Here is a 25268-nt window from a genome sequence, read left to right as displayed (position 1 = left end):
TTTGTAAAAGGGCCTCAAAATGTTTCTCCTAGTGCTAGAGTAGCCCTTCTTCACTGGTCCCAATTTTTATACAAAAACGTCGTCTTATGAATGAATTCTGGCAAAACATGCTTTTCCAATTACTTATCTTAGAACTGCTTTTCCAAGCTGCTGTTTAACACTGAAATCAGACCTGCTGCAAATGTGGCCAGGTTTCGGTTTCTTCATCAGGGTAGCAATCGCTAAAGCAAGAAACAGTATCCAAAAATCAATAAAGAGCAAATAAGTGACTTATCTATCAATAATCTTCATTACTCACCGATACAGCATAGCGATCTTCTTACAAGGCAGCCAATATGGCGACAGCGTCTAAAGAACTGTATAAAGCTGATAGATCTTAAACCATGTGACAGGCATAAGATCAACGTAATTGGTTAACATTCCTACATCAACAGAGAAATATTAGACTAATGACCACCATCCAGCTCTGCTTTTGACTATGCGGTTGATTTTTGGATTACTGTTCTTGCTTTAGCCTATACCGCAGGACAAATTATCTTTTATTTCTTACCGCGTGTGGCGTTAATTGGCAGTTGGCACATACTGGACCGGTCACCACAGTGGAGCACATGAGCTGTTACACTAGATCAATGGTGACAAGGTTCAGGCCATAAATAGGCGCTCGCTGCTTTAAATTTTACTGCAGGCCCTTTCCCGGCCCAATTAAAAAAAGCCCTTTTCTCAGACGGGTAAAAACTGGCCCAGCGCACAGCCAGAAACATGTCGCCCATACTACCGCAGGCTACTTTTTGCTGCGCTAGTAAAAGGGACCCCTGAGTATGCCAGCTAGTCTGGGGATTCCTAAAAAACAATATTTATAAATGTGTAGTTGAATGATTAGCAACACTGTTTATCATATGCTATAGCTTTAGGACTGCGGATTACATTTCCAACTTGCTTCATAAACCCTGCTGCATGAATACTTGTCCTTCAGCTTGTGGAGTTTAATAATGATTGTTAGCACCCAATCACTGGTGCATCTCAGGATACCGTGCATTTTGCATGTGGAATTTGGGCACCATTATAGAATGCACTCCTACATGTGTACTTTATAAATAGGTTGTAAATTATGACTGCCCACTCTCCACCACATCTTTTCCTGAGCATGTCTACTTTACAAGTATGCACCATCTTTTACCATGTATCCTTTAGGTATGACATCATTTTAGAAGGGAAGGAATTCGGGGATTGTAGCTCCTGTCCTTTTTTCAGTTTGTAGCTCAAGGTGAATTACATTCAGGGACAGTAGGGTATTACCCTGTAACAAAGGGATCACAATCTAGGTTTGTATATGAAGTAATGGAGGAGGGTTAAGTGACTTGTCTAAGATCATACCCAGCTGCGGTAGGATTTGAACCAGGCTTCTTTAACCATCATGCTACTCCTCCCTTTTTAATACCTTAGCTTTTTGTGCATGAACAAGTTTTTAAAATTACCCTTAAGTACACACAAAAACATTACATCTGACTTGAACATATGTGGCAATATTTATTTATTTATTACATTTGTATCCACATAGCAGTAGCTCAATGTGCTTACAGGTTCCGACAGGAGAGTACCAACTCCAGGAATGCTATACAATATTGGGGATTATTGTTGAAGTCCTATTTTATAGAGGGACATAGGTCTTCTGTTCCCATTATAAAATAGAGTTTTAGTTTCTTAGAGTAACTTTTCACATATTTTGTATTATAATTGTTCCCTGGTTGGTTCTTTATATATTTGAATGGTTGTTAAAGTAAGTGCAGTTGTAGACAATTTTTATATAAAATTATCTATCCACATGTGAACCCATAAGGAAAAAAAAAGAAACAGGAAAAAAAAATTAACACCAAGGAACCAATATCACCCATGGTATAATTTTGAATTGTCTTTGGTCCAATAACAAATGTCTTTGGCACATTATAGCACAACATGTCGAACATGAATAGTTGTAGAATGGCATATTCCAATCCATCTTTGACGCTATGTGTAGAGTTGGCTAACACTAATGTGAACCCTAGAACTAACCTTGGCTATCCTTCAAAGTCAAACTTGCTATTCTCTTGCTCTTGAAATGTCTTCTTTGCCTTAGACCCTGATATCCTCTCCCTCCCCATATCCCTCCTCCCTTTGAAAGCAATTATAAGGAAGTAAATATTCCCCACTCTTCTTTGCAAATGCAATGTATTAAGCATGATCCTTGCATTCTCATGCACAAATTGTTCTACTGTCTTCCCCGCCTCCCACTTATTTGAGGTTGTACATTCAATATACATCAGCTCATACATTTGTTTCTCCATAAACGCCCCCCCCCCCCGAGGCTCCTTCTTAATCCATTTATCAAAATACAGCATTTCACGTGTTTTTTCTATGCAATAGTATTTGTGTTCCAAGTCAATATCAATATTTTCATACATACCTAAAGACAGACTTGTGGGGATCTCTGGAGGGAAACCCCTAACAAACTCATCAGCATTTCCAAATCTCTTCCCAAAAATTGTTGGATAATAGGGCAACTCCAGAGCGTGTGAAAAAAGTTCCCTCTGGGTGTCCGCATTTATTGCAATTAGGTTGCCTCTCTGTTCAAAACCTGTGCGTATATGCTGTATGTAAAATGAAGTGGGTTTCCTGTAATTATTGAGCACTTTCTACTAGTTGCATTCCCCCCACCACCACATCCTGAAAATCTTCATCACAGTATTTATTCCCTGTCCTGTAGTTCATCATAAACCCACTATATTTAAGTTCCTATTAGTCTTTTATCTGAGCCCTTCTGTGATCACATTAAATCAAAAGCAGAGTGCTCAAATACTGCAGATGAAGTTCTATGAGGTTCACTAACGTGGAGGGGCATAATCGAACGTGAACGCCTATCTCCATGGCGCCTATGTCCGAAACGGGTACGTGAAGAGGTGGGGACCGACCGTATTTTCGAAAAAATGGATGTTTTTCAGCTGGGCATTGTTTTTTTTAGCAATAATGGAAAGTAAAAAACGCCCAGCTCAAAACGTCCTAATCCGAGCCATTTGGTCGTGGAGGGGCCACGATTCGTAGTTACACTCGCCCCCTTGACATGCCAGGACACCAACTGGGCACCCTAGAGGTCCTGCGGTGGACTTCAGACAACGCTCCAACATGCATAGCTCCCTACCACGGGTGCTGAGCCCCCAACCCCCCCTTCCCCAAAACCCACTACCCACAAATGTACAACACTACCATAGTTCTTAGGGTGAAGGGGGCACCTACATGTGGGTACAGTGGGTTTTGGAGACCTCCCATTTACCAGCACAAGTGTTACAGGTAGGGGGGATGGGCCTGGGTCCACCTGGCTGAAGTGCACTGCGGTACCCACTAAAAGTGCTCCAGGACCTGCATACACGCAGGCCTCTAGGACTTGTTGCTGCTATATAACATTGGCACACCAGTTGACACCTGAAGACTAATCTCTCCAAAAACGTCCTTTATTGGAATAAGCACGCTTACTCACAGTTAACTGCAGATGGTTGTGCCCCACTGGCAACGAGTCTCCCTGGTACTGAGATTAGCAGTAGGTCAGAGCTGGCAGAATGGGTACAATGCCCTCTTTCAGCCACATTCAGGTAAGAACTAAGTTCTGTAACGTGGCTAACACGTGAAAGGGATCTAAAGCTGGCTTACAAAAATGGCCACTACCTCATGGACTACCGGAAACAAAACAGGGCACACTCTGACCCAGTAAGCAGGGGGAAAAGCACCATGGGAGTAGAGCCTACCAACTACCACCATCGTGAGCATTTGCCACAAGCTAGTGGAATCACGGAGCCCAATATCCTACACCCACCCACAATGCATTGCTGATGTGACTCTGCAGTGCGCATAGCAGAAAGGTGTCACACTCACCCGAGAGCCACATCAGAACCAGGGAAAGGCTGTCACAGGATAGAACACATTCTGCTGTCATAGAGGTGGGTACGGCATTTGAGGATGGCATAGAGCTGGAAAAAAAGTTTTTAAAGTGGGGGTTTTTTGGTGGGAGGGGTTAGTGACCACTGGGGAGTCCGGGGAGGTCATCCCCGATTCCCTCCAGTGGTCATCTGGTCAGTTGGGGCACTTTTTTGGGACTTGTTCATGAAAAAAAAAGGGTCCACAAAAAGTGACCCAAAATCGCGGTAAAAACGCCTTTTTTTTCGATTATCAGCTAAAGATGCCCATCTCTCCTCGGCCGATAACCATGCCCCAATTCTGCCTTCACCACGCCTCCAACACGCCACCATCAACTTTACTCGTTTCCCGCAACGGATTGCAGTTGGAAATGCCCCAAATCAGCTTTCGATTATACCGATTTGGGTGCCCACGGAGAAAGACGCCCAACTCCCGATTTGGGTCGCAATATAGGCGTTTTTCTCTTTCGATTATAAGCAGGATAATGTCTCATCTGCATATAGCACTATCTTTTCCTGCCCCCCACACCTGTAATGCCTTGAATATTATAATCAAAATAGACCTAGACACAGGATCATGTTTCTGAATGCGCAGCAAGAGCAGTACCATTGAGTTGATGGAAGTAAGACTTGTAGATCTGGCAGATGAATATGACTTTTTAGGAAACTGACTGTCTCTTCTTCTTATGTTATAAAGAGAAATTGGGGCATATTTCTTATACCCTATGCTGTCTATTAAAATGTTTTATTATGTATTGTTGACACTGTAAGTAGTATATTATAGGGGCATAATCGAATGGCGCCGGCCATCTAGATGGCCGGTACCAGCAAAAAGCGGTCCTGAACCGTCTTATCGAAAAAGATGGCCGGCCATCTTTCGTTTCCATAATACGGTTCGGGCCAGCCAAATATCAAAGATGGCCGGGTTTGAGATGGCCGGCATCGGTTTTTGCCCATAATGGAAACTAATGCCAGTGATCTCAAACCCGGCCAAATCCAAGGCATTTGGTTGTGGGAGGAGCCAGCATTTGTAGTGCACTGGTCCCCCTGACATGCCAGGACACCAACCGGGCACCCTACGGGGCACTTCTAAAAATTAAAAAAAAATTAAAATAGCTCCCAGGTGCATAGCTCCCTTACCTGGATGCTGAGCCCCCCCAACCCCCCAAACCCACTCCCTACAACTTACACCATTACCATAGCCCTTATGGGTGAAGGGGGGCACCTAGATGTGGGTACAGTGTGTTTTGGGGGGGAGTTGGAGGGCTCCCATTTACCACCACAAATGTAACAGGTAGGGGGGATGGGCTGGGTCCACCTGCCTGAAGTGCACTGCACCCACTAAAACTGCTCCAAGGACCTGCATACTGCTGTCAGGGAGCTGGGTATGACATTTCAGGCTGGCATAGAGGCTGGCAAAAAAGGTTTTTTTTTTTGGGTGGGTGGGGGTTGGTGACCACTGGGGGAGTAACGGGAGGTCATCCCCGATTCTCTCCAGTGGTCATTTGGTCAGTTGGGGCACCTTTTTGAAGCTTGGTCGTGAAAAAAAAGGGACCAAGTGAAGCCGGTGAAATGCTCGTCAAGCCGGCTTTCTTTTCTCCATTATGGGCGAAGCCATCTCAAAGCACGCGCCCTGTCCCACCCCCGTCCCGCCTTCGCTACCCTACCGAAACGCCCCCTTGAAGTTTGGCCGGCTCTGCGACGGAAAGCAGTTGGAGCCGGCCAAAATCGGCTTTCCATTATACCGATTTGGCTGGCTTCAGTAGATGGCTGCCCATCTCCCGATTTGTGCCAGAAGATAGCCGGAGATCTCTTTCGAAAATAAGCTGGTATGCCATACTTTGTGTTGTTACTTGAATATTTTTACTGCTGTAATTGTCTATTGGCTTATGTTTGATTTATTCCTGCAGTACACCGCCTAAAATTGGATGCGCGCTAAACGTTAGAGATGCCAATGCATTCCTGTGGGCATCTCTAACGTTTAGTGCATGCCCAATTTTAGCACACGCTAAAAACATGAGCACACCTTAGTAAAAGACCCATTCAGTGAATTATTTCAAAAAAGAAGTAAATAAATCCTAATAATAAATACATATTTATAATAACAGAAATGAAACATTTTTGAGCAATATGGTAGAACCGGCGTAGTGTGTGAGCCTTCCAACTGTGGTCTCAAATGCCACTTTAGATCCTCACAGGAAGATGCTTGGTGGTGTTATCCTAGTCCCTACTAGATAAATATCCAGAGATGGTTGGAAGGTTTCCTTGTAATACAGTATGTAGACATGCATTCAGTTCTGAGTCTGACTTCTGCGCCTGGGGTGGGGAGTGCAGTCAGCCTTCAGGGTTATATGGGGGTAAAGCCCAGCCATTTGCACAGTGGGGAATCAGCATTTACGCGTTCCACTTTTCCCAAGGGAGCTACTATCTTTTGCTCTCCACTGAGAATTATTGCTACAACAATGGCTGAGTTACACAGAGATGAGAGCGAGGGAGTAAAGTTAGTGATCCCCCTCCCTCCGAATGACTGTGCATGAAAGCTGGTGGGGGCAGATTGTGAATGAGCTGGAAACCCAAAAGGACAGGAGGAAGCTACTGATTAAAAAAAAAAAAAAAAAAAAAAAATATATATATATATATATATCTGCCTGCTATTATTTGCTTATATAAGTCCATACTTGGAAAAGTAAAATGTTAGAAAACCTGATAGTTGTTCCTGAAAACGCAGGGAAGCTTCTTCCTCATCTGCTAATATTATTAGCTGTTATACTCTGTGCCAATAGCCTGTAAGTTTTGTGTTCAAGAGAAAGTCATATGCATGCTTCCTTGTACCTCTGCACACCTTTATTCGGTACTTTCACAAGATGTGCAAGAAACTGTCTATCTATCCTATCGAGCATTCACTGCAAATCACAGCTCCCCTGTGCCGATTCCCTCATCAAACTTTTTTTTTTTTTTTACAAGTTAAGCTATGTGAGAATGCAAGAGTACCTTGAAAACCACTGAAATCGGAATCGGATTGGCATTTGGAGGTGACACCCTTTTCCACCCTTCCTGTCTCCTCCCTGAGTGAGTCACCTGCTGTGGAGAGCTGCTTTTAAGGTAGGCACTTCGAGGGCGACCGATACTGCTCTCCTTAGAGTTGCTGCTACACCTCCTCTCAGGTGGCCACCCTGAGACTCACTGCACTGTCAGCTGCAGAGAACAAGCCGTCCACAACTTAAGGTAAGAAAAGACTTTCTGTGAGCAGCCAAGCATACGGTTCCGTATAGATAACCAGATGTTGTGTTTGTCTTGCCTTCAGATTTTGAAAAGTTTGAGCTTGTTAGAAAAATTGACTGTGAGCCGGGCCCACCAGGAGTCAGAAAAAAAATACCTACTGTGTAGCTGAATGTACACGCTTCCCATAGCTTTTGAACTTGCAAGCGGTATATACGAAATTAAATTAATAAATGACATTTAAAAATGTTCCACAAGAAGCTCACATGAGAAGTAAAATCCTCTGTGGCGTGATGTATGATTTGTCAAGCTGTGGCATAAAACCTTTAACACGAACACTCTCACCCTTTAAGACAAGCGATTAAATACATCAATCAGAGCACGGGTAGGACTGTTAGGGTGGCCAGGACAAAGAAACGTTAACTGGCTAGCTAAAATGAACAAGGTTTTGCTGAGCTTTCTTTAAGATACAAAACAGATTAGTGTGGAGCAAAGCCATGCATTATCAGTTTCCTATGCAAAAACTGAAGTGTGAATGTATAAATCCCCCCCCCCAAAGAAAAAAAGGAGGGGGGAAAGCAAAGCTGAAAAACAAGAAAAAGTCACATTAAGCTAGTCTCTAGTTTTCCTTACCTGAATCATTTTATTTTTATGCAATACAAATAAATTGTAATAGCAAATATACAAAGATAAGCCTTATCACCTGCCAAGTGGTTTGTACTAGCTACAGTTTCAAAGCTGTATCTCTCTCAGGTCAGGATCCCTGCCCAAGCCTTGAAAAACCAGTCTTGGTAGTTTTCTTTGTTACAGACAGACAAGTACATTCTTTCTATACCTTTAAACTTCTCATGGAAGCTCGTTTCCTGCTGTGGGACTCTCCTTTCATGCTGAAATGGAGTTAGTGCAATACAGCCTACAGACTCAAACCTAACACTATAGTTAACAGGAATGATACCGTAGAGGTGCTATATGGATAGGGTTTAGATCTATAGTATAAATAACTTATAGGCACAGTAATGGATAGTAAAGAGTATCCAGTAAGAGAATCTGAGAAATTCAGAGAATGAGGTTCATTTGGACCTGCAAATGTTTGTAAGGCATTGGGACAGCTTTCTGACTTCAGCTGTTCTGCTGGGCGTCCATAATAGCCTTTTACATATGCCATGAACTTAACAACCCCTCTAAATGCTCAGCTGCATGGTAGCCAGTCAACTTCCAGTTCATCGGGTTTCTTATTCTACACTCCACGGCCCTTAATACACCCAAAAATCTGGAAGCAGGATAGGCCTATAAAATATTCAAACACTCAGAAGACAGGGTAAAGGTTGTCTTCTGGTGGTGACTGGGAACTGGTTCATCAAGTCACACACCCAAGGCTTTTTGCCTGATTTGTCAGGGGAAAATGGGATTATCCGGAAGTGCAGAGTACAGAATGGGTGATACCCTACTCTGTCACTAAAACCTCTGACTGGATGACTTTTAAGGAATGGTTTCCTATGTAGCAGCCTCAAACTGGCATGGAGAATGACTTTTATAACATTGCATGTTTATTTGGTTTACCTTTCCCTTTCTAAGAATGAAAGGGCATTTGATATTGTAGTAGCCAGTAGGTGACATTATTAGATGTTTTGGACTACATTTCCACTTATGTACAGGGTGGAGGAGTGGCCTAGTGGTTAGCGTGGTGGACTTTGGTCCTGGGGAACTGGGTTCAATTCCCCGCTGTAGGCACAGGCAGCTCCTTGTGCCTCTGGGCAAGTCACTAACCCTCTATTGCCCCAGGTACAATAAGTACCTGTATATAATATGTAAGCCACATTGAACCTGCTATGAGGGGAAGCACAGGGTACAAATGTAACTAAAATAATATTGGATTTACTGGTCTCAGTGTTCTGACCCTAGGGAATCCATTACCATTTTAAACCATTGGGGGTCCACTGTTGAAAAGCTGCAGTTGGCAGCAAGTACCTTACGTGCTTTGTTAAAATGTTGCTGCTACTTATATGGATAATTCTGTATAAGTCCCTATAAGCATAATTTTATAAGTGATTCGAAAACATGGGAGAGCATTTTATGCACTCAGGTAAATGCATATAAAAATTCTCTAGTCAGGAAAGATGATGCTTCCTTTTATGTGGTTATCTGCATATACATTTCCGGAGACAGAGATCAGGTGAAGTAGGAGCGGGATTAACACTTACTTGCATTTTGTATCAACACACTCTGACTTCTTCAGTTAAAGTCTTGTGTGCTTGCTATAGTACATAAGTACATAAGTACATAAGTAGTGCCATACTGGGAAAGACCAAAGGTCCATCTAGCCCAGCATCCTGTCACCAACAGTGGCCAATCCAGGTCAAGGGCACCTGGCACGCTCCCCAAACGTAAAAACATTCCAGACAAGTTATACCTAAAAATGCGGAATTTTTCCAAGTCCATTTAATAGCGGTCTATGGACTTGTCCTTTAGGAATCTATCTAACCCCTTTTAAACTCCGTCAAGCTAAACGCCCGTACCACGTTCTCCGGCAACGAATTCCAGAGTCTAATTACACGTTGGGTGAAGAAAAATTTTCTCCGATTCGTTTTAAATTTACCACACTGTAGCTTCAACTCATGCCCTCTAGTCCTAGTATTTTTGGATAGCGTGAACAGTCGCTTCACATCCACCCGATCCATTCCACTCATTATTTTATACACTTCTATCATATCTCCCCTCAGCCGTCTCTTCTCCAAGCTGAAAAGCCCTAGCCTTCTCAGCCTCTCTTCATAGGAAAGTCGTCCCATCCCCACTATCATTTTCGTCGCCCTTCGCTGTACCTTTCCAATTCTACTATATCTTTTTTGAGATACGGAGACCAGTACTGAACACAATATTCCAGGTGCGGTCGCACCATGGAGCGATACAACGGCATTGTAACATCCGCGCACCTGGACTCCATACCCTTCCTAATAACACCCAACATTCTATTCGCTTTCCTAGCCGCAGCAGCACACTGAGCAGAAGGTTTCAGCGTATCATCGACGACGACACCCAGATCCCTTTCTTGATCCGTACTCCTAACGCGGAACCTTGCAAGACGTAGCTATAATTCGGGTTCCTCTTACCCACATGCATCACTTTGCACTTGTCAACATTGAACTTCATCTGCCACTTGCACGCCCATTCTCCCAGTCTCGCAAGGTCCTCCTGTAATCGTTCACATTCCTCCTGCGACTTGACGACCCTGAATAATTTTGTGTCATCGGCGAATTTAATACCTCACTAGTTATTCCCATCTCTAGGTCATTTATAAATACATTAAAAGCAACGGACCCAGCACAGACCCCTGCGGGACCCCACTAACTACCCTCCTCCACTGAGAATACTGGCCACGCAATCCTACTCTCTGCTTCCTATCTTTCAACCAGTTCTTAATCCATAATAATACCCTACCTCCGATTCCATGACTCTGCAATTTCTTCAGGAGTCTTTCGTGCGGCACTTTGTCAAACGCCTTCTGAAAATCCAGATATACAATATCAACCGGCTCCCCATTGTCCACATGTTTGCTTACCCCCTCAAAAAAATGCATTAGATTGGTGAGGCAAGACTTCCCTTCACTAAATCCGTGCTGACTTTGTCTCATCAGTCCATGTTTTTGTATATGCTCTGCAATTTTATTCTTAATAATAGCCTCCACCATCTTGCCCGGCACCGACGTCAGACTCACACGGTCTATAATTTCCGGATCTCCTCTGGAACCCTTCTTAAAAATCGGAGTAACATTGGCTACCCTCCAGTCTTCCGGTACTACACTCGATTTTAGGGACAGATTGCATATTTCTAACAGTAGCTCCGCAAGTTCATTTTTTAGTTCTATTAATACTCTGGGATGAATACCATCAGGTCCCTTGCAAGTGCATAATAAAGGTTTATGATTTGTTATATTTTCTTTTATCCTTCCTGGAGTGTTTTCTTATAGCTAAAGAAGCTAAGGGACCTTTTTACTAAGGTGCGTAAGCTCCTACGCGCATAAAACGTGCATCAAATTAGAACTACCACTCAGCTACCGTGTGCCCTGGGCAGTAATTATAATTTTTACGTGCATCTGATATGTGCAGCAGAAAATACTTTTTATTTTCTACCGTGTGGCGGTAACCGGGCAGTAATTGGCAGTGTACGCAAGCAGATGATTACCACCCGGTTAATGCATAAGACCTTACCGCTAAGTCAGTGGGTGGCAGTAAGGTCTCAGGCCCAAAATGGACGCACACCAATTTTTATTTTGCCACATGTCCATTTTCGGCCAAAAAAAGGCCTTTTTTGCAGGAGCGCTGAAAAATGGACCTGCTCGTGTTCAATACACATGCCTATACCAGAGCAGGCCATTTTTCAGCATGCCTTAGTAAAAGGGCCCCTAAGTGATTTCAGGATATATATTTGTAATTATCAGTTAGGTGAGAGACTAGGAATAAAATAGGCTTAATTGTTTAGGTACCAATGTGAGATGTTTTCTTCTTTTGATTAGTTAGGTTTGATTTCTTTTGTTCAACTCCAGCTCTCTCTTTGATGTGGACTTTTTTGTTTGCTTTTGTATATATGTATGTGTATGATTAAAAATTTTTAATTAAAAAAAACACACTCTGGCCCCGATGATCAAAGGTAAATGTGGGCGCAAGAGGTCACTAGCACTGGACTAGCTCCCGCATTTACCAGCACAGAATGATCAGAGGGGTCTGGTGTGGAAAATAGCGATCGTGCCAGGGAATACCGCAGAGCTCATTAATTGACAGATGAGCCAATTAGCACTGATCATCAATTATCAGCTCTAATTGGCATTAATTTAAATTTACACATGTATCTTTAGGTGTCATGTACATTTTATGCGTGGATCAGAAAAGGGGGTGCAGCCATGTGAGGGGCATGAGTAGATCAGGGATGTTCTTAGAATTTGCATGCAGTGTTGCAGAATAAGAGAGACCTACACCTAATTTAGGTGTGAGAATTATACCAGATTTCAGTTGGTGTAAATCCTCAGATCCCAGCGCCAAATGCTATTCCATAAATAATGCCCAACTCAGTGCCATTTATAGAATAGCGCTTAGCACTAAATTTTGTTGGTGCCCAATTTTAGGTGTTATTTGTAGAATTTAGTCCAAAATGTTTACATTTGAATGCATAGCTCTGCTGAATAGTCACGTAACTTTAACTAGATAACTTATCCATTGATGGCATATTGACCTCATTGTTTACAGGCAATATCTGATTGGAGGAATCTTAATAAGATAATATTAAATCCTAGTACGAGAGAAGCGTTATGAGCAAGTAGATTACAAAATCAGGAGTTGAATTTCCAAATAATGGATAGGACAGACTGATCATTCCCCTACAATCACCTCTCAATATGGAGGTGAAGATTTCATCTTTGACAAATAGTACATTTGCTAAGCTTCACCTCATGCATCAGCTTTGGCTATATTTAGCAAGTTCTGAGCTGGAAACAGTAATGCAAGCTTTGGTACCATCACTACTCAAAAAAGATATAGCGGAATTAGAAAAGGTTGAAAGAAGAGTGACCAAAATGATAGAGGGGATGAAACTGCTCCCATAAGAGGAAAGGCTAAAGAGCTTAGGGCTCTTCAGCTTGGAAAAGAGATGGCTGATTGGGGGTATGATTGGGGTCTATAAAATCCTGAGTGGTGTGGTGCGGGTGGAGGTGAATCAATTTTTCACTCATTCAAAATGTTCAAAGACCAGGGAATACTCAATGAAACTGCATGGAAATACTTTGAAAACAAAGAGGAAGACATTTTTTTTCACTCAAAGAATAGTGGAACTCATTGCTGAAGGATGTGGTAATGGTGGTTAGCGTATCTGGGTTTAAAAAAAGGGTTGGACAAGTTCCTGAAGGAAAAGTCCATAGTCTATTATTGAGATGGACATGGGGGCAGCACTGCTTGTCCTGGGATTGGTAGCATGGAATGGTGCTACTAATTGTGTTTCTGCTAGGTACTTGTGACCTGGATTGGCCACTGCTGAAAGCAGGATACTGGGTTAGATGGACCATATGGCTATTCTCATGTTCTTATTTTATGGAGTATTTATAAGGACTTTTCAATGTAAAAGGGCCTTTGTAAGATTACACTAGGAGTTATGCATGTAGAAGTATGTGAGTGACAAAAAGGTGTATACTTTCACAGGATCAATGTGTATAGCATGATCAAGGATGGAGCGTGAGTAGAGTTGCAGTTTACCCACATTTATAAAGTGTGTGTATATGTGCATACTTTAAACATGAACATTTACATCTGCTTCCTTGCAGATATAAATGTCCATGGCTTCAATCTAGGTATGATTTCTGCCACTATACCCCAAGTGTTCTATAAAGATACTGTGGTAACATGAATGAGGGCAGGCCTTGGAGCCAGGATAAATTGGAACCATACAGCAGGTTTAAGGTGAACAAAATAATATTTTATTGACGGTGTCTGGCAGGGGTCCTGTTCAACTCACAGGTGGGAAGGAAAAGTGAACACAAAAACTAGTCCTTTCATACAAGAGTGTCCTTCTGTGGCCTGCTCCTGCAGGGAAACAGCATGCAACATATGCTGCTGGGATCTGGTCTGTCTCCCCAGAATTATCAGTCCAATTGTTGGCAGTTCAGTGAGGCCAGCCTGCGACCAGTTGGGTCAAAAGTACCAAATTGCAAGGTTTCAAGTCAAACTTGGCTTGCTTGACTGTGGCAGTTGCAGTTCATACATAGGTGGTGGATGTATATGCAGTGGAGCATCACTGTTTCCTCTGGGCCTCCTTAACCTAGCTGTTCCCCAGGTTTTTATACTTCCTGGACCATGCCCTCCTGGCTTCACCCCTTCCATGTCACTTCCTCCTTGAGCGGGACTATGGGTTTTAAGGTAGCTCTAAAACTGTGAAAGAATATCCTTAAGGGGAAATGGCATTGTCCTATAGATTTCCTCACAGATACGTATGCATTTTTGTAAAATAGCAGCAACGTGTTATAAAATTACCCTGCATGTGAGGCAGTGGCGTAGCAACAGGTGGGCCTGGGTGGGCCGGTGCCCACCCACTTAAGGTTCAGGCCCACCCATCAGTAGCACACGTTTAGCGGAGCTGTTGGGGATCCCAAGCTCTGCTAGCTGAAGACTTCCCCCCGATGGTAACAAAAACGCTGCTATCCACGATATTTGCACCTCCGCATGCTCGGTTTTCAGCGCATGCCTGCGGCAGACTGCCAAGGTGGAAAGAAGTATTTTCCCACCAACTGAGATATTTTTTTTGGTGTCTGTGTGTGTGCGGGGGGGGGGGGGGGGGGGGGGAGGGGGGGGGAGAACACTTGGTGCCCACTCACTTCTTGCCTAGGCCCACCCTAAATCTGCTGTCTGGCTACGCCCCTGATGTGTGGATCTACCCTTAAAGAGGATTTGACTGCTTAGCTGGTGCAGAACGTTTCAACTTGAATGGTTGCTAGATGTAACTATGAAGAGAAAGTAATTACAACTTTTCATTGGTTACTTTTGGGTTTTTCTGTCCAGTTTATGAATCAGAGCTAAGTTATAGAGCCTTGAATGGTTTGACTTAGCTTATCTGAAGGAATGTCTTTTGTATTCCTTCATTAAGGGGCCCTTTTACTAAAGCTTAGAATGTGCTAAGAAGCCCATAGATATAAAATGACCTTCTTAGCATTTAGTGTGTGCTAATTCCTTTCATGCATGCTAACTTTTAGTAAAAGGGCCCCTAAAAGAATTAAGACAAGTATAGTTCCTATGATGTGTTTATGTTTATTCCACACTTGATATACTGCCTTTCTGTAAATACAGTCAAAGCGGTTTACATATACTATTTTTGCGGGTACTTTTCTGGCCCAAATGGGCTCACAATCTAAGGTGGAATTCCTTACTGAGGAAAGTTCATTTGAAAAAGATTTATAATAAAAACTTGGCTTTTTAAGGAACATGTTGAGGTTTAATTGTGATTTTTAATTTTTTTATTAGTGGTATCTGTTTTATTGCCTTTAACAATTTTTTTGTTATTTTATTCAGTATTTAAAGTAATATTAACGATTTCTAATTTCAGATTTTGTATTTTGACTTGATGATATTATTGGTGTTTTTATTTTGGCAGTTCATAGGCATTGTTTTTTTGTTTGTTTGTTTTTCCTAATTATGTTTTATACTTTGTGTAAACATTGCTTGGACCTGTCCCAAGCATGCAAGGCACATACTCAGTACAGTAGAAGTCCAAACATTCAGATGCCAGAAGTCTGGACCATCTGGACTCTTTGAAATCCAAAGTTTTTCCAGTAAAAGCAGCTGCAAAGATGCAGGCGCGGGACCATTTTCTTGTGCACATCACTCCTAGATCTGATGGTTCCCACTCCCTCCGATGTAGGAAGTTTATGTCATAGGGCGCGGGACTGGTGAACCTAGCAGTGTCATGCACAGTGAAATGGTCCCAAGCCTGCATCTTTACAGCTGCGTTTACGAAGCTGATTGAGGACAGCAGCAAGAGGATAAGTGGGAGGGAGGGAAAATACTGTAGGGAGGACATTGTAATTTGGATGTAGAAGAGTACTTTGAATCTGTTCTATTAAGGCTGGGAACGCTTGGAATCTTTTGCAGAGGTTGAACAAATAGACTCTAAAGGAAGGGGCAAGCAGTTTTGTTGAGGCCAGCAAAGCGCTATGACAATCAATGTAAGTCAGACTTCCCTGGAGAGAGACAGGCCATGTTTTTCCTGTAAATATACCCATTTCAATAAATGGAGCATTCTGTTTTTGTTAATGAATAAATCAACCAAATTTGTCTGTTCATCTCTTCTGTATTCTTCCTTAAATTTGAATTTTAAAAGTATTGCTTGAGAATCTGGAAAATCCCCAAATCCAGACTGACCCAATCCCTGAGCAGTCTGGATTTTTGGACTTTATTTATTTATTACATTTGTACCCCGTGCTTTCCCACACATGGCAGGCTCAATGCGGCTTACATAGTAACAATATAAAGAATTACAAAGTCATAAGAATATACAGTTTGTAGTAAGCGTAATATTAATGGGGTTAACGGATAAGTAAATTGAACATAGGAGGAATTGGGTGCAGAAGGAAATGAGCGTTAGGAGGTAGGTGAAGGAAGATGGAAAGGAATAGATATGGGATAGCAATAAGGATAATGGGAAACATGATCAATGTATAACAATCGTCGGTAAGAATCATGTGGGCAGGCTTTAGTTAAGTTGAATCGTTAGGGTAGGCTTCTTGAAGAGATGGGTCTTCAATGCTTTCTGAAGGGCAAAAGGCCGTTGATTGTTTGGATGGATCTTGGTAGAGCGTTCCAAAGCTGGCTACCCAAAAAGGAAACATTGGATGCGCAGAAGAATTTGTAATTAATACCTTTGCAGTTGGGAAGGTGCAGATTAAGGTAAGTACGGGAAGACGTCAAACTGTTTCTGGTTGGGAGGTCAATAAGGTTATTCATGTAGGTAGGGGCTTCAACATGTAATATCTTGTAAATCATTGTGTGAACTTTAAAATTAATTCTTTCTCTGATGGGGAGCCAGTGAAGCTTCTCTCGAAGAGACTTGTGCTGTACTGGGACTTATCTTGTATTGGTGTAGATTCTCTGTGGACCAGGCGGAAGGGAAGGTTTTTTAACCTTAAAGGCCCAAGATATGGTGAATGCTTTCTTTGGTGAAGTGCCAAATGAGGTGTTAAAGTAAACAGCATAAAATTTTACTAAAAAAATTTGTTCAACATATATAATATTATACTTAGTACAGCTATCTCTTATAACACTCATAGAGTCCTTTTTATAAAGCAGCACTAAAAAGTGGCCTTAGTTCTCCCTTACATGTCTTTCCTGCATGCAAAGGCCATTTTTAGCGAAGCAGTAAAATGGCTGATTTTCAAATTTTTGTATTAATGGCCATGCGCTACTGACCACCATGCCTGCCTGATTAATAATAGCAAATGGAATGATCTACTAGAAACTGGCCAAACCTTTTTAAACCCTCTATATTATTCACTTTGACAGCATTCTTTGGCAATAAATTTCACGTTGACTGAGAAATTATGGTGCTCATTTTCAAAGCAGATGGACATTTTAAAATGCCTAAAAGAAAGTCCATTTGCCAAAAATGTCCAAATCCTGATTTTGGAAAGTCAGAATTTGGATGTTTCACACTGTCGTTTGTCCAAATAGCAAGGAGAACATGTTTTGGGAGGGACTAGGCAGGGCTCAAAAGTAGGACATCCTACAGTGATTTTCAAATAGGAAGAAACATCCATGTCTTAAAAGAAGGATGTTTTTTAATCTAAACCGGTTTCATTCACGTTCAAATTACATTAAGTTGCTGTAATTGAGCAGCTGACCATTGAAGGGATTAAAAGTAGGGCTGCATTTTAATCACAGTTAACTCTGCAATTAATGCATTAATCATCAATAACGATTAAGAAAATTAATCACGATTTTAAAAAATTTAGTACGCTGCAGCATCTCTTGTCTCCTTCAAACTTCTCGTCTACTCTCTTCCACTACCAACCCCTGTTCTTGGTGCAATCAGACATCTTCCCCCACCTGCATTTCAACATCACCCACCCCTGTGCCAATCTACTTTAAAGGTGGTCTTCTGTTGATCCTTGCCAGCGACAGCTGGAGGGGATCACATTTACACAAAAAGAAAGAGCTATAGTGGGATTTGAATCTTTGTTCCTTGGTTATAGTTGACTGCACTAACCACTAGGTTACTCCTCTGCTTTGCAGGGACATCTGTGTGGGCATATTTTTGAAAATGATCCCTGATTTTTTGTTGTTCAAAAGTTGGACTTTTCACTTTGGAAAACAGCTATTCATTTTGGACATTTTCAGTGCAAAAACGTCCATCTGACAGCCATAATCAAACAGAAAATCTAGATGTTTTTCCTGTTTGATTATGACTGTGAGAAGGATGGGGTTTTTTTTACATTATGAACAGAACAGGTTATTTTTTGAACTTAGATGTTTTTTTAAATGTCCCTTCATGTTTTTTAAATTTAATTTGAAGCCAGTGCCTAAAATGTGCAGAAAAAGCAAAATTTGCCCTTTCCTATCTGAGCACACCACACGAACTCTCGTCTACGCTCTCATTACCTCTCGCCTTGACTACTGCAACTTACTCCTCACCGGCCTCCCACTTAGCCATCTATCCCCCCTTCAATCCGTTCAGAACGCTGCTGCACGTCTTATATTCCGCCAGAACCGATATACTCATATCACCCCTCTCCTCAAGTCACTTCACTGGCTTCCGATCAGATACCGCATACAATTCAAGATTCTCCTCCTTACCTACAAATGCACCCGGTCTGCAGCTCCTCACTACCTCTCTACCCTCATCTCCCCCTATGTTCCCGCCCGTAACCTCCGCTCACAGGACAAATCCCTCCTTTCAGTTCCCTTCTCCACCACTGCCAAATCCAGGCTCCGCTCATTCTGCCTTGCCTCACCCTATGCTTGGAACAATCTTCCTCAACCCCTACACCAAGCCCCCTCCCTACCCATCTTCAAATCTATGCTTAAAACTCACCTCTTCAATGCTGCTTTCAGCACCTAACCTTTCGTGAAATATAGTATGCCCTATCAGACAGACTCTACACTTGTCTTTAGATTGTTTAGATTGTCTTTAGATTGTACACCTGTCTCTTAGATTGTAAACTTTAGATTGTACACCTGTCTTTTAGATTGTAAGCTCCTTGAGCAGGGACTGTCCTTCCATGTTAAATTGTACAGCGCTGCGTAACCCTAGTAGTGCTTTAGAAACGTTAAGTAGAAGTAGTAGTATTTCAGGCTTTTGCATGTTTTTTTCTTCACATTTACACTACTACATATGAAAGTTTACTAAAATTCTGAGTTAATGGGATACTGCGATGCAATGCACAGCAGCTCATTAACTAAGAATACAGCAATAACTAACACATGAAGATGTCTTTGTAGGGAGGAGGGGGGTTCTCAAAGATGAAGTGTTGTTATATTTTTCAGCCGTCCAGCACATTTGCATGCTAGCATGTGAACAACATTGCTAATCTATGGGAAATGCTGTGGTTCAGTACATCAGCCTCTAAATGTTCTACCAGTTAGCTTTCCTTAGTCCTAGCAATAATAATAATAATTATTATTTATAACCTGCATTATCATAGGGGGTAAATAATGATTCTCTAGTAACCTGTTCCACACAACCCATGGTTTTATAAACCTCTTGCATATCCCTGTGCTCCCAAATCATTTTGTCTCCAAACTGAAGAGCCCTAACTTAGGGGCCCTTTTACTAAAGCCTAGCGTGCATTAATGGACATTAGTGCATGCTAAACGCTGCATGTGTATTTTATATTTTATATTTATATGCCACGTAGAACTTAGCGCACACTAATGTTCATTAGCACATGGGTGGCGGAGCAGGTGGGGGGAAAAAGGGTTGGTGGTTGGGAGGCGAGGATAGTGGAGGGCAGACTTATACGGTCTGTGCCAGAGCCGGTGATGGGAGGCGGGACTGGTGGTTGGGAGGCGGGAAGTACTGCTGGGCAGACTTGTACGGTCTGTGCCCTGAATAAGGCAGGTACAAATCAAGGTAAGGTATACACATATGTTTGTCTTGTTGGGCAGACTGGATGGACCATGCAGGTCTTTTTCTGCCGTCATCATCTACTATGTTACTAAAAGGGCCACTTATATATCCTTCCTCATGGAGCCATTCCATCTACTTTTATTTTTGATCTCCAAAGGGATTTGCAGAGGCTCATTGCAGGGCCTCATTTGCATAAATCAGTAGGGCCTGAAAAGTGGGGCCATGTGTGAAAAACAGAGTTGCTCAATGGTAGGGCCGGCTCTGGGTCATCCTTCTCTGTACCTATTCTGGTTCTACTGGATCTTTTTTTGAAACAAGGTGACCAGAGCTGCACCCAGTACTCAAGGTGTGGTCAGACACACCAAGCTGAGGATTTCATTGTATTGTTTGTCATAAGTTGACAGACTGAAATCAATCCAGATGTTATTCTGTTATGGAGGCATTATCAAGCCTTGTATTTTGGGCAAAATCCATGAGTCTTTTTTACCCATGAACTTTGCCCCAGGGTTTACAGTAAATGCAACTGTATACTTTCACTTTGAAATATGCCATGCATAAAAAGTTCCATTGGTTTGCACCTGCCTGTTCTATGTGTACTTTTTGTTGTCCAATATAAAGCATATGAAGGGCAATTCTATAATCTAGGAACTTGTACTTATGCGCCTCTTGCACGAGTAAATGTGTAATATAGTAGCACTTACACATATAAGTAAATCTTTTGACTAACAAAAACCTGTTAGTTATTGCTGCTTCTGATTGATTTCACTGTTTTATTTGTTGTCATGTGTTTCTCCATTCTGTGTTTGATGTTAAAGTCGGTATAACACATGTTTACTGTTTTATAGTATTAGTTTTATTATGTATCTGGTTGATAATCAGCCAGCAAGCAGAATTTGCCCAGATAGTCAATACCAGGCCATGTCTGGGCATGGACATTGAATATCTGGGGCTAATTGAGACAGCCCTCACTGCTGGGATTTATGCAGGTCCTGGCCGATATTCAGCCAGAGCTCACATAAGACAGCCTACTTTGAAGTTCCAGAATATCACAATGAATATGTATAAACTATATTTGCATATATGCCCAAAAATGCCCCCAAAACACATCATCATCATTTACTCATTTATGTACTGCACAACACTCAAAGATATCAAGCCTGTTTCCATTAATACATGAAACAAATAAAACTAACAAATACATAAGCAAAATAAAATCATAACAAAATCAATCACAGAAGGGGGGGATTATGTACATTGTAATAGTAGATATGATACAATGGAGATAAATGTACAGAATCCCTATCCTGTACTCCAGCCCCAAGCTCATTGGAAAACCACATTTTCAATTCTGTTTAAAATTTTGTTAGGGAAGATTCTTTGCTCATGGCCACAGGTAATAAGTTCTGTAGTTTCAGTACTTTATAAGCAAAAGCAGATTGTCTTGTACTTTCAAGCCTTGTACTAGGTAGGGCATATTGACTGAAACTAATCTGGATCTGAGAAACACTGCCATAAAACTTTCTACACTCTGAGGATACGTGTCTGTTAACCGCTCTGACATCATACATTCTGATTTTCAACTACTGTCCTGCATGCTGAGGCTTGATATTAGAGGAGATATCTGACCAATGTGAGCAGCATCAGTTTGGTTCAGGTGCACTTTGGCAAGGGTTAGGGAAGTGGGGGGCTAAACTTCACCTTACATGACAGGAATATATCCACAGAATATTCCATGGCTCTATAAAAATTCCCAAATGAGTCAAACATCATTAAAATAGGAAATTCCAGTTCAAGCATTTTGGAAGTATTTGTCCAGACATTGAACTGAAAATTTCAGTAGAAAATGAAATGAAGTTCCTTGAAGCCATATAGCCACTATGAAGGAAAATTGATTGGAATTACTCAGATATACCATAAGGTCTATAGGAGAAATAAGAGAGGCAGACTTATTCTGGTAAGGAGGCTGGTTTGTTACAAAGTCAGTAAGAGTTATTTTCTATTCAAGTTAGCACAGAAAAACTCTTGGGCTGGCCGTGGGCACGTACCCGAAGTAGAGTGACCAAAGGGGCCTCTTAAAAGCCAACTGAGGAACCGAGGGCTGGTGATTCTGCCTGGATGATACTCGTGGGTAAAAGGAAGATCAAAGGGCCTTTGAAGGGTGTGACACTGATATAAGTGCTGAAGGACCAGCATGTGTGTTCTGTAGTGCCTGTGGGCCTGAATTCAGCCAATTCACTGGTGGCGGCGCCAATTTTGTCAGGTGAACAAACCCCACCCCCTCAACCTATAATATTGATGGATTGACTAACTCCTACTAATCCTGTAGGAGGTTTATCTACTGGGATGATTTCTCTGGCAGATTGTCCTTCCAATTCTGCATTGGATCAATCTACTTCTCTGCCTGTCCCAGTGCAACAGCCTGCAATTTCTCAAATACATGTTGATACGTCAGTACGAGAGTCTTGAATTGAGCTCTGTACATTACAGGAAGCCAGTGTAGTTTTTTTTTTTAATGTTGCAGTGATGTGTTCGGACTTTGGTATTTCAGTGTATGTATCATATATATATATATATATATATAATCTACTATAATAAAACTCACCCTCAACATTCTGAAGACAACATTCTGAAGTCATTCAGTCACTCCCTGAAGGGTTCGTCAGTTCATGGTGGTGAAGCCACAACACTGACCATGTCTCTCTGCCCCGCCCTCGCATGAAGGACCAATCAGAAAAAACACCCTCCAACATTCTGAAACACAAAGGACCATCACAAAACCGTTCCCTGGCAACGCTAGGCGACGTAAGATTGACCTATCAGAGGAAACTATGTGGCAATAAGGGAGGAGCATTCACCAGCAGAACGGCTCATTATCTGTGCAGCACGGAGAGCACAGAACCACCGCTGGCACGAGAGAAGAATATTCCTGCTGTGGGTATGTGCAAAAATAGACTGGGGGGGGGGGGGGGGGGAGAAAATTTTAAATGCCTAATGCCGGTACTGAAGAGTGCCGGAGGGCCTATAGCACAGACTATATTTGGGTTCGCTTGACGTGGAGCCGGAGGAGCCGGAGAACAGCATGCCCTTCACCATCAGGGACGTGGGCAAACAGGACAAGCTGTGGCCCAGCTGGAAAGATTACTCGCGACCCAGCCAGCAGCAAACAGCGACCAAGGAAGGGGGAGGAGTAGGGAAACACGCTCCGCGTGTTTCCCTACTCCTTCCCTGCCTAGGAATCACTGGAGACTGGCTGCCAAACTAACGAAACAACCGCACACCGACGCACCACCTCCATCATTCGAAAGGCATCCACTCTTTCTTCAACAGAAATGCAAACTAATAATACAAAACAAAGAATACCCGGTTTCTCGCGCGGCTGCAGGTAACTCCCCACCATCTTCCTCTTCCCCTTTTGCCGAAGCGGCCAAGGACGTGCCCAACCATCCCCAGCCTCAGGCAAGCCGTCTCCCACCTCGGGGATTCCCCGAGCACCCGGAAAAAGACGGCGCTGCTTCCCGCACCATATAAATGTTCCAGCATTCGCCTGCAGACGGCCTGAAATGGACCGAACATACCGGATCACCCCCTGACAGCCCGAGACCGTGCTCCTATCCCACCAATTTAAAACAACCATCCCCGTCCTCAGGCAAGCCGTCTCCCACCTCCAGGATGCCCAGAACCCCAGCCCAACGGAAAAAGACGGCGCTGCTTCCCACAGCACATTTCTCATCCAGCGTTCCCCTACAGCAGCCCTGAAACGGCCAAAAAATAACGAGAGACCAAGAACGTGCTCCTCTACCTTCCGCCCATCTAAAACAACACTGCTGCCTCAGCACAACACACACACAAAAAAAAAACCTGGAAAAAAACAATCCACCACTCAGCAAAGGCTGACCCCCCCTACAACCACATTTACATTTCACCAACAGAAAGACCCCCTCCACAAACCTCCTTGACAGACAAAACCACACACACACAATACAACAGAAACACACCCTCAAAGCCACACACCAATCCATCCCACTTTGCCAGCACAGCACAGCACATCCCCCAACCCCCCACCCAAAAAACAAAACAAACAAAAAAAAAGACACACATCGACAACCTGCACACACACCACACACTCACACACACACACACAAAATAACTCTGTGACACATACACACACACAAAAAAAGCCACATGCTAGCGCCCGTTTCATTGGTTTCGGAAACGGGCCTTTTTTTACTAGTATCTATATATATATATATCATTATCAGTCAACAGAGGTCCTACTCCAAGATTTTCTTTGGTAAGGACAGAACAGAAGTATTTAAGCACATCTGCTTTTTCCTCATCACTGTCTACATAACAGTTCATAGCATCTTTCAATCTCACAATTCCATTTCTAGCCTTCTTCCATTCACTAATATATCTGAAAAAGACTTATCACCATTTGTTCTTCCACCAGATCCTTTGCCAACCATATTTCTCTCTTCACTTCTTTCAGTTTTATCTAGTAACTTCTTCTGTGTTCCTCTTGCATTCTTTTGAACTTCATGAGCATCACCTCTTTTCCCTTTATTTTGTCAGCGACCTGTTTGGTGAACCATATCGGTTTCCTTTTTCTCCGGTTTTTGCTTACCTTCCTTATATAAAGATCTGTTGCTGATTTTATAACTCCTTTCAGTTTGAACCACAGATCCTCCACCACTTGTATGTCCTTTCTTCCCATCAGCTCTTTCTTCAGGCACTCCCTCATTTTAACAAAGTCACCATGCTTAAATTCCAGGATTTTGAGCTTTGTGTGTCCGCTTTCCTCTATAGCTCTTACATCAAACCATACAGTGTGATAATCACTATTGGCCAGATGAGCACCCACCTGGATGTTGGATATACTATTTCCATTTGTGAGCACAAGATCTAGCTTCGTTCCTCCCCTCTTGGGTTCTGTCACCATTTCTCTCAGCAGTGCACTTTGAAAAGTATGCACAATCTCTCTACTTCTGCAGATGGGTCCTTCCAATCTGCATCTGTCAAGTTGAAATTTAGCTTTCAAAAATCGTGCTCGGGAAAATATCGCTCTGTGAGTAGTTGCTTATCTGGCCAATAGTGATCATCACACTGTATGGTTTGATGTAAGAACTAAGTGGAACGCAGACACACAAAGCTCAAAATCCTGGAATTTAAGCATGGTGACTGTGTTAAAATGAGGGAGTACCTGAAGAAAGAGCTGATGGAATGGAATGACTCATACCATTAGTCTTGATATACTCTAGCAGGAGGGGACAGGGTTCTGAGCCTTTTTCCTCCTATTTAAGCATACTCTGTTACAAGATTTATGGTATTAAATAAGAGAGAAGAGTTCAATGAAATGTTGAAATCCCCCTACAACAGCCCCTCCGCCTCCCCAACTTTTGGATATCTGTGACCAAATCTTTCTCCAACTTCTCTGTTTGTGTTAGATGTCTGTGGACAACACCCATGTGGATGGATGTTGCATCTTCTCTTTCAATAGTGGAATCAAGTTTGTTTAAT

At 42.5% G+C, this 25268-nt stretch overlaps 1 protein-coding gene across 6 annotated transcripts in view; it reads left to right on the top strand.

Annotated features, from left to right (window-relative positions):
• The first annotated feature begins 7043 nt into the window (after window positions 1–7043).
• Window positions 7044–25268, top strand: part of LOC115468681 (sciellin-like) — a 189761-nt gene continuing 171536 nt past the window's right edge. For 4 of the 6 annotated variants that reach the window (XM_030200586.1, XM_030200582.1, XM_030200580.1 and 1 more), the window contains exon 1: window positions 7045–7166. The gene's annotated coding sequence lies outside the window, so the exon portion shown is untranslated. Of the gene's footprint in view, window positions 7167–25268 lie in introns of all 6 variants that reach the window. The other 2 variants (XM_030200583.1, XM_030200581.1) reach the window with 1 other exon arrangement.

The sequence above is a fragment of the Microcaecilia unicolor genome, chromosome 4 (assembly GCF_901765095.1).
Source record: "Microcaecilia unicolor chromosome 4, aMicUni1.1, whole genome shotgun sequence".
NCBI lineage: Eukaryota > Metazoa > Chordata > Amphibia > Gymnophiona > Siphonopidae > Microcaecilia > Microcaecilia unicolor.
The sequence above is the reverse complement of the archived record's forward strand: the minus strand, read 5'-3'. Positions and strand labels throughout refer to the sequence as shown.